The following is a 10,207-nucleotide window of genomic DNA, read 5'->3' as shown; positions in this document are numbered from 1 at the left end:
AACGAGATTTCGGTAAACCACCTGGAAACTATTGCCAACAAGATTTTCGAGGTGAACAGGGTAACATTCTTAGATGATGACCTGCCGATGGAAGGTACAGAGCATAATAAAGCTCTCTACCTAACTGTCAAATGTGAAAACTCGGTAGTTACTCGGGTATTGGTGGATAACGGTTCAAGTGCCAATATTTGTCCATTATCCACTCTGAACCAGTTAGAGATCGACCACGGAAGAATCCGCAAGAATAGCATCTGTGTCCGAGGATTCGACGGAAATGGAACAGCCACTGTAGGGGATGTTGTACTTGAGTTGACCATCGGTCCAGTCCTGTTCACCATGGAGTTCCAGGTGTTAGATGCCACAATATCTTATAACCTTCTGTTAGGACGACCATGGATTCATGCAGCCAAAGCAGTGCCCTCCACCCTACATCAGATGGTGAAGTTCGAGTGGGATAGGCAGGAGGTCGTACTACACGGCGAGGACACGGCGTGCACCATGGGTGGCGCCATTGTACCTTTCATAGAGACCGATGATGACAAAGGTCCTTGGGTCTACCAGATTTTCGATACAAGGTCGGAAAACAAAATTGCTGAAGGAGAAATCATCTCGCACCCTAGGGTAGCTGCCGCGACAGCCATGATGGCCTCGGAAATGCTGGGTAATAGATTTGTGCCGGGAAAGGGCCTGGGAGTCGAGCTTCAGGGGATTATCCAACCTGTCTCCCTGCCTAAAAATCTGGAAACTTTCGGATTGGGGTTCAAACCAACCGCAGCAGATGTAAAGCAAGCGCGGAAAATGAAGAAGAAAGTCTGGTATCTTCCCAAACCCGTGCCACGTCTCTCAAGATCTTTTGTCAGAGCAAGCGCCAAGGGGCCGCCAGTCCCAAAGATTCTAGGACCATTAATTGGTATGGATGGGGACCTGAATTAGAGTTTCAAGAAGCTATTCGCTGATGTCAGTATGGTAGAAGCTGGAGAAAGCTCCAGCAGAGCAAAGATACAGTTTGTGGGGCCTGAGGCCAAAACCAACAATTGGACAGTTACTCCTCTTCCTGTCCGAGGGGAGTCTTGGTAGTAGGCTTTGATTTATGTTTTTGTCTGTTTTGTTTTGTTCGGATTATTTCAGGGTGTAATCCAAATTTTACTTTGTAAAAGTGTGAACCCTTTTATCGCGCAAGTTTAATAAAGTTTCCTTCTTTTGTCTCATTTTAATTTTGTTTTGTTCTTTTTCTTTCTGAACAGTTCTCTTTTTACTGGTTCTAATGACATGGCATGCACAGCGGATCTTCGACCTAGTCTACTAAATCAATCTGAATCCGACTTAATGATACAAGAGGTCGTTTGTGACGATGACTCTGAATATGACGAAGATGAAGCCTTCGAAGAGATAAACCGAGAATTGCGCCAATTTGAAGAAAAACCCAAACCTAACCTAAATGACACTGAGGCTGTGAATCTAGGAGATGCTGATAATGTCCGAGAAACCAAGATCAGCATCCATATTGAGTCGAATGTCAGGGAAGAATTGATCAAAACACTCATGGAATTCAAAGATGATTTTGCATGGTCATATGACGATATGCCGGGATTAAGCACCAATTTAGTGGTTTACAAATTGCCCACTAACCCGGCATACCCTCCGGTCAAGCAAAAGCTAAGGAAATTTAAAACAGAAATGAGTGTAAAGATCAAAGAAGAGGTGATTAAGCAGTTGCAGGCGAAGGTCATTCGGGTCACTCGATATCCCGAGTGGTTGGCCAATGTGGTACCAGTCCCAAAGAAGGATGGAAAAATCAGGGTGTGCGTCGACTACCGCAACCTCAACAAAGCAAGTCCCAAGGACAATTTTCCATTGCCCAACATCCATATCTTGATCGATAATTGCGCTGGGCGCGAGATCGGATCCTTTGTGGATTGCTATGCGGGTTATCATCAGATCCTAATGGACGAGGAAGATGCGGAAAAGACAGCATTTATCACGCCATGGGGAACTTACTGCTATTGGGTAATGCCGTTCGGACTGAAGAATGTCGGGGCAACGTACATGCGAGCAATGACTGCTGTGTTTCACGACATAATACACAAAGAAATTGAGGTGTACGTAGATGATGTGATCATACAATCTTGGCGGCAGGAAGACCATGTAGCAGACCTAAGGAGATTCTTCCAAAGACTCCGAAGGTATGATATCAAGCTTAACCCGGCCAAATGCGCATTCGGGGTTCCATCAGGAAAGCTGTTAGGATTCATCGTCAGTCGACGGGGTATTGAGTTAGACCCATCCAAGATCGAATCCATCCGAGATTTGCCACCGCCAAAGAACAAAACAGAGGTAATGAGTCTGTTGGGTAGACTCAATTACATCAACAGGTTCATCGCTCAACTCACGGCGACTTGTGAGCCCATATTTCGGTTGCTAAAAAGGGATGCTGCGGTAAGTTGGACGACAGAGTGTCAAGAGGCTTTCGACCAAATCAAAGGGTATCTGTCTAATCCACCCGTGTTGGTCCCGCCTAAGCCAGGGAAGCCCTTAATTCTTTATCTGACGGTCCTGGAAAATTCATTTGGTTGTGTACTGGGGCAACATGACGACACAGGAAGGAAGGAGCAGGCCATCTACTATCTTAGCAAGAAATTCACAGTATATGATGTCAAGTACACTCAACTCGAGAAAACATGCTGCACCCTAACTTGGGTATCTCAGAAGTTGAAACACTACCTGTCCTCATATACTACTTATCTCATATCCCGTTTGGACCCATTAAAGTATATCTTTCAGAAACCTATGCCCACAGGAAGGTTGGAAAAATGGCAAATTCTACTCACAGAGTTTGATATCGTCTATGTGATGAGGACAACCACGAAAGCCCAAGCACTGGCAGACCATTTGGCAGAGAATCCCGTTGATGAAAAATACGAGCCTTTAAGAACGTATTTTCCCGACGAAGAAGTGATGCATACAAGTGAGCTGGAGTTACCCGAGGAACCGGGTTGGAAGCTTTTCTTCGATGGAGCCGTGAACGCGAAAGGGGTTGGAATAGGAGCAATACTCATTTCTGAAACAGGACGCCATTACCCTGTTACGGCTCAACTACGCTTCTATTGCACCAACAATATGGCTGAGTATGAAGCTTGCATTTTGGGTCTGCGATTGGCTGCGGACATGGATGTCCAAGACGTTTTGGTCTTGGGAGACTCGGACCTCTTGGTACATCAGATTCAGGGTGAATGGGAAACACGGGATTTGAAACTCATACCATATCGGCAATGCTTGCACGATCTGAGCAAGCGATTTCGATCGGTGAAATTCAAACATATCCCGAGAGTTCATAACGAGGTTGCGGATGCATTGGCCACCTTAGCATCAATGTTGCACCACCCTGACAAAATGTATGTTGATCCTCTGCACATCCAGGTCCGTGATCAGCACGCTTATTGCAACGCCGTAGAAGAGGAAGCAGATGGCGAGCCCTGGTTTCATGATATCAAGGAATACCTCAGAATGGGGATATATCCGGAACAGGCCACTGGAAACCAAAAAAGAGCCCTTCGGCGTTTGTTGAATGGTTTCTTCCTCAGCGGAGGAGTTTTGTACAAAAGAACCCCGGATTTAGGATTGTTAAGATGTATAGACACCGGTCAAGCTACGACGGTTATGGCAGAGGTACATGCTGGAGTTTGCGGGCCACATATGAGCGGATATGTGTTGGCAAGGAAGATCCTTCGAGCCGGGCACTACTGGCTCACCATGGAGCATGACTGTATCGCTTTCATGAGGAAATGCCGTCAGTGTCTGATACATGGAGATCAGATTCATTCTCCGCCAACAGAGTTACATACGATGTCATCACCCTGGCCGTTTGTTGCATGTGGCATGGATGTCATTGGGCCTATTGAGCCGACAGCGTCCAACGGTCATAGGTTCATTCTGGTAACCATTGACTACTTCACCAAATGGGTTGAGGCCAAAACCTTCAAGTCGGTAACTAAAAAGGCAGTGGTGGATTTTGTTCACTCCCACATCATCTGCCGATTTGGGATCCCAAAAATGATCATTACGGACAATGGTGCGAATCTTAACAGCAGCTTGATGAAAGAGGTATGCCAACATTTCAAGATTACACACTGCAACTCTACCCCATATCGCCCCAAGGCGAATGGAGCGGTCGAAGCAACCACTAAGAATATCAAGAAGATACTGCGAAAGATGGTGGAGGGATCCAAACAATGGCACGAGAGATTACCCTTTGCTTTGTTGGGTTATCGCACTACCGTCCGGACTTCCATAGGTGCAACTCCTTATTTGTTGGTGTACGGAACTGAGGCCGTAATACCCGCGGAGGTTGAAATCCCGTCCCTCCGGATTGTCGCTGAAGCTGAGGTTGATGATGATGAATGGGTCAAAGCTCGATTGGAACAGTTAAGCTTGATAGACGAGAAAAGATTGGTAGCAGTGTGTCATGGTCATCTATATCAGAAAAGAATGGCAAAGGCATATAATAAGAAGGTACGCCCCAGGAAGTTTGAAGTAGGGCAGCAGGTATTAAAGAGGATCCTCCCGCATCAGGTCGAAGCAAAAGGTAAGTTCGCCCCAAATTGGCAAGGGCCTTATATCGTGACCAGGGTATTGTCTAACGGTGCTTTGTGTTTGACGGATATCGAGGGAAGATGTGTTGACATGGCTATCAATCCAGATGCAGTCAAAAGATATTATGTGTAATTTCTTTGATTATGGCAATTATTGGTTCGTTTGTTTGTACTTGGTACTTATTGGATAATGAAATGACGGAGGCAATTCTTTCTTCTATCCAAACACTTTTTACCCTTGTTTCCCCTTTTTGAGCCTTAAGTTATTCTTTCGTATCCCTCTTTTGGAATCACTAATGGAAAAGATATGAAAAAGAAAAAAAAGAAAGAAAATTGTATAAGAAAATGAAAAAAGGGAGATAAAATCACAAGAAAAACAAAACCGTGGGAACTACGTTTGACCTGATTCCTCAAAGAGGATACGTAGGCGCCTCGCGGCTCGGTCATAGTGTGCATAATGTCCATAAGTGTGCATAATAGGCACAGTGTGCGTAAGGCACATAGCTCAACATAGAGTAAAATAAATAAATAAATAGATAAATCCCCCAAGCAAGAAAACTGGGGCAGATGTTATGTTTTAAAATTCCAACAAAAGTTTGATTCCAAAAGTTGTAGCGGATCACCCATCAAAGTTATTTCATTTAGACTTTCTTTTTAGCCCCACACCAAAACCAACATCGACGTCCAAAAGACCTCCCGATCAATATCCAAGAGGTGCCAAGTCAGGCAAATGAAGCCGAGAATAATACACTGATCCCCGGCGAAGAAGAGGGTAAAATGCGGGAATACTTTCTGTTCTAGGTCGCCCACCAGTAAAATGCGGGAATACTTTCTGTTCTAGGTCGCCCACCAGTAAAATGCGGGAATACTTTCTGTTCTAGGTCGCCCACCAGTAAAATGCGGGAATACTTTCTGTTCTAGGTCGCCCACCAGTAAAATGCGGGAATACTTTCTGTTCTAGGTCGCCCACCAGTAAAATGCGGGAATACTTTCTGTTCTAGGTCGCCCACCAGTAAAATGCGGGAATACTTTCTGTTCTAGGTCGCCCACCAGTAAAATGCGGGAATACTTTCTGTTCTAGGTCGCCCACCAGTAAAATGCGGGAATACTTTCTGTTCTAGGTCGCCCACCAGTAAAATGCGGGAATACTTTCTGTTCTAGGTCGCCCACCAGTAAAATGCGGGAATACTTTCTGTTCTAGGTCGCCCACCAGTAAAATGCGGGAATACTTTCTGTTCTAGGTCGCCCACCAGTAAAATGCGGGAATACTTTCTGTTCTAGGTCGCCCACCAGTAAAATGCGGGAATACTTTCTGTTCTAGGTCGCCCACCAGTAAAATGCGGGAATACTTTCTGTTCTAGGTCGCCCACCAGTAAAATGCGGGAATACTTTCTGTTCTAGGTCGCCCACCAGTAAAATGCGGGAATACTTTCTGTTCTAGGTCGCCCACCAGTAAAATGCGGGAATACTTTCTGTTCTAGGTCGCCCACCAGTAAAATGCGGGAATACTTTCTGTTCTAGGTCGCCCACCAGTAAAATGCGGGAATACTTTCTGTTCTAGGTCGCCCACCAGTAAAATGCGGGAATACTTTCTGTTCTAGGTCGCCCACCAGTAAAATGCGGGAATACTTTCTGTTCTAGGTCGCCCACCAGTAAAATGCGGGAATACTTTCTGTTCTAGGTCGCCCACCAGTAAAATGCGGGAATACTTTCTGTTCTAGGTCGCCCACCAGTAAAATGCGGGAATACTTTCTGTTCTAGGTCGCCCACCAGTAAAATGCGGGAATACTTTCTGTTCTAGGTCGCCCACCAGTAAAATGCGGGAATACTTTCTGTTCTAGGTCGCCCACCAGTAAAATGCGGGAATACTTTCTGTTCTAGGTCGCCCACCAGTAAAATGCGGGAATACTTTCTGTTCTAGGTCGCCCACCAGTAAAATGCGGGAATACTTTCTGTTCTAGGTCGCCCACCAGTAAAATGCGGGAATACTTTCTGTTCTAGGTCGCCCACCAGTAAAATGCGGGAATACTTTCTGTTCTAGGTCGCCCACCAGTAAAATGCGGGAATACTTTCTGTTCTAGGTCGCCCACCAGTAAAATGCGGGAATACTTTCTGTTCTAGGTCGCCCACCAGTAAAATGCGGGAATACTTTCTGTTCTAGGTCGCCCACCAGTAAAATGCGGGAATACTTTCTGTTCTAGGTCGCCCACCAGTAAAATGCGGGAATACTTTCTGTTCTAGGTCGCCCACCAGTAAAATGCGGGAATACTTTCTGTTCTAGGTCGCCCACCAGTAAAATGCGGGAATACTTTCTGTTCTAGGTCGCCCACCAGTAAAATGCGGGAATACTTTCTGTTCTAGGTCGCCCACCAGTAAAATGCGGGAATACTTTCTGTTCTAGGTCGCCCACCAGTAAAATGCGGGAATACTTTCTGTTCTAGGTCGCCCACCAGTAAAATGCGGGAATACTTTCTGTTCTAGGTCGCCCACCAGTAAAATGCGGGAATACTTTCTGTTCTAGGTCGCCCACCAGTAAAATGCGGGAATACTTTCTGTTCTAGGTCGCCCACCAGTAAAATGCGGGAATACTTTCTGTTCTAGGTCGCCCACCAGTAAAATGCGGGAATACTTTCTGTTCTAGGTCGCCCACCAGTAAAATGCGGGAATACTTTCTGTTCTAGGTCGCCCACCAGTAAAATGCGGGAATACTTTCTGTTCTAGGTCGCCCACCAGTAAAATGCGGGAATACTTTCTGTTCTAGGTCGCCCACCAGTAAAATGCGGGAATACTTTCTGTTCTAGGTCGCCCACCAGTAAAATGCGGGAATACTTTCTGTTCTAGGTCGCCCACCAGTAAAATGCGGGAATACTTTCTGTTCTAGGTCGCCCACCAGTAAAATGCGGGAATACTTTCTGTTCTAGGTCGCCCACCAGTAAAATGCGGGAATACTTTCTGTTCTAGGTCGCCCACCAGTAAAATGCGGGAATACTTTCTGTTCTAGGTCGCCCACCAGTAAAATGCGGGAATACTTTCTGTTCTAGGTCGCCCACCAGTAAAATCCCCCAAGTTCACAAAATAAAAGCATCGGAGGAAAACGCAAGCCGACAAGAAAGCAAGGCGACAAGAACAAGTTGAAGATAGATGAGATCTTATGATCCGTAGTCTAGCCTAGCTTCTTGATTTCTTTTCATCACAATGTAACAAGGAGATCGGTAAGCGATGACAGCATACAACAGCATGTAACAGCACAACCACAGCAAACATTGCAGTCCCACGGTAGTCCCAGCTACCAAAACTTCCCGAACTACATTGACCTGATTCCTGTTCAGCCCAGGATATGTAGGAAACCTCTGAAGCGAAGGTTCGGTCAAATCTTTTTCGAAAATTGCTTCACACGGAGTACTCGGACGAGCAAAAAATCGCCCGATTTGTCTTTGCGCGAAAACCCTTCGCGTCTTCGGGCAAAGAGGGGCAGCTGTAAGCACGTGATTTTTGCTCCACGAACAATCACTCCAAAAGAAATCAAAAAATAATAAATGGCATCGCGGTACAATTTTCACGTGACATGTGCTGGTAGTCATTTGTGTTTCTGTCCATTTTTTCATTGAATCTTAACAAACAAAATACAAAATATGTATGTCATGGTAATTAAGCCATAATTCGGTCATTAAAAGAAAATTCACAAAATATGCATCTTTTATTCTAGGATGTGATTTAACCTATTTAAATATTTTAATATGTGTGTGATAAATGTGTTAAGTGTTAATTAATGGGTGTTTTAAAGTTTGTTTTATTTTTAATTGTGTTTAAAATTAGAAAACAAAAGAATTAGTGCAAATTGTTTAGAAATCGGAGTGGGCCTATTTTTATTCTGAATTTTGAGGCCCAAAATCAATTGCATCTGACCCAGTCCAAACCAGGCCTCAGGCAAACCCCCCCAAACGACGCCGTATAAAGGCGTTTGATCTGAGCCGTCCGTCCAGGCCAATCCAACGACCCAGGACCCCCTTCAGCAACCCGTTTCCAAACCCGACCCAGTAACCGGTTCAACCCAACCCTTCACTTAAACCAAACGACCCCGTTTCTATACCAAACGACCCCGTCTCGTCCATCACCAGTAGATCCAAGCCGTTGAGATCACTTGATCTAACGGCCCTGATCTATCTCCCCCTTCCGTATATAAACCCTCCATCACACCCCACGCCCCCTATCCAAACACCCCCGGTTCCATCGTCCCCAAGAGCCCAACCCTAATGTCCCAAACCCTAGCCACCCCCCTTCACCTTCCCCGTAAAGCTAGCGGCAAGGACGCCGGTGACCACCCCCTTAACACCCCTGATGCATCTCACCACCCCAAACCCAAATCTGCTACCCCCTAGACTCGAATCACCCTCCATCATCTCGAATCTTGATTCAAAGATTCGAGACCAAGCCCCGATCTACACCAAACCAACCCAAACTCACACTGGACAACCCCCTGACCTCCCTCGTGACCAAACCAAGCTTGGTTTGGTCCGAATCTACCCACAAATCCTAAAATCCCAAATCTGAAGATTCAAACTCTGGGATACAAGAATCTGGGGAATTCGGTCAGTTTCATGGGGATTTTGGGACCTAATAGGCTTTAATCAAGGTATTCTCGGTCGGGAACACCCCGATTAAGGTTTGATCGGCCTCAAATGGTCAAAACTGGTTCAGGTCTGGTCCGTTCTTGGTTAAAGCTCCAACAATAAGTTTTCCTTTTCCTTTTAGTTTGGTTTGAGTATTGTCTAAATTTGTTAGCATGTTTTGTTGTAGTTGTTTGTTGTTTCTGGTATTTTTGTTTAATTTTCTTCCGTCTTTGTAAAGACCTTTTACTTGGTCATTTGTTCTTCTGTGTATATGTGAATACGTCTTGTGATATATATGCTCGATGAGATTAGTCGTCGAATAGATAGTTCGCATGGCCTCCCAGTGATTGTGCGAAGTTGTCTGAAGCCATTCGGGACCCTGTACGTATTGTTTATGTGATCGACTAGTTGTTTCTTGTCATAATTAGTATAGTCGATTTGATAAACGTCGTCGATTAGTTTCCTATAACTGAAGGTTCAAATATTCTAATTCATACAACTTCACATGAGTGAACGAACTTGTTGTTGTTAATTGATTGCTTGACATTGTTTGAAAGTAGTTTGTAACTGCATTATAAACAATTAAAAGACTCAGGCTAGGGCAGTTTTGAATTGGAACTTTCAGAAGTTCAAAATGCCCTGATGCTGCAATGGTTTAGGACAGTAATAATCAGGGCTTAACAAGGGTAGTTTGGGTGTAAAAAAGAATAGAAATGATTAGTTTAATGAGCTGACAAATAGGGTACTGGATTAGGATTAAATTAACGTAATAGTGGGGAGCCAAACTTGTTAGCATGGGGCTGATTAAATAAAAAAGGGGTAGCCCATGCTTTTGGGCAGAAAATACAGGCTGAAGGCCTGTCGAATGGATGGGCATGGGGAATACTTTTAGTTTAAAAAGAAGTTATGGGCAGGAAGGAGAAAAAGGGTTGAAGGCAGTTTAATGCTTGCCATTTCTGCCTATGAATAGGACGGTTTCAGAACATGAAAGGGGCTGGACATTTTAGT

The sequence above is a fragment of the Nicotiana sylvestris genome, chromosome 10 (assembly GCF_000393655.2).
Source record: "Nicotiana sylvestris chromosome 10, ASM39365v2, whole genome shotgun sequence".
Classification (NCBI taxonomy): Eukaryota; Viridiplantae; Streptophyta; class Magnoliopsida; order Solanales; family Solanaceae; genus Nicotiana; species Nicotiana sylvestris.
This window is presented reverse-complemented; position numbering follows the sequence as displayed.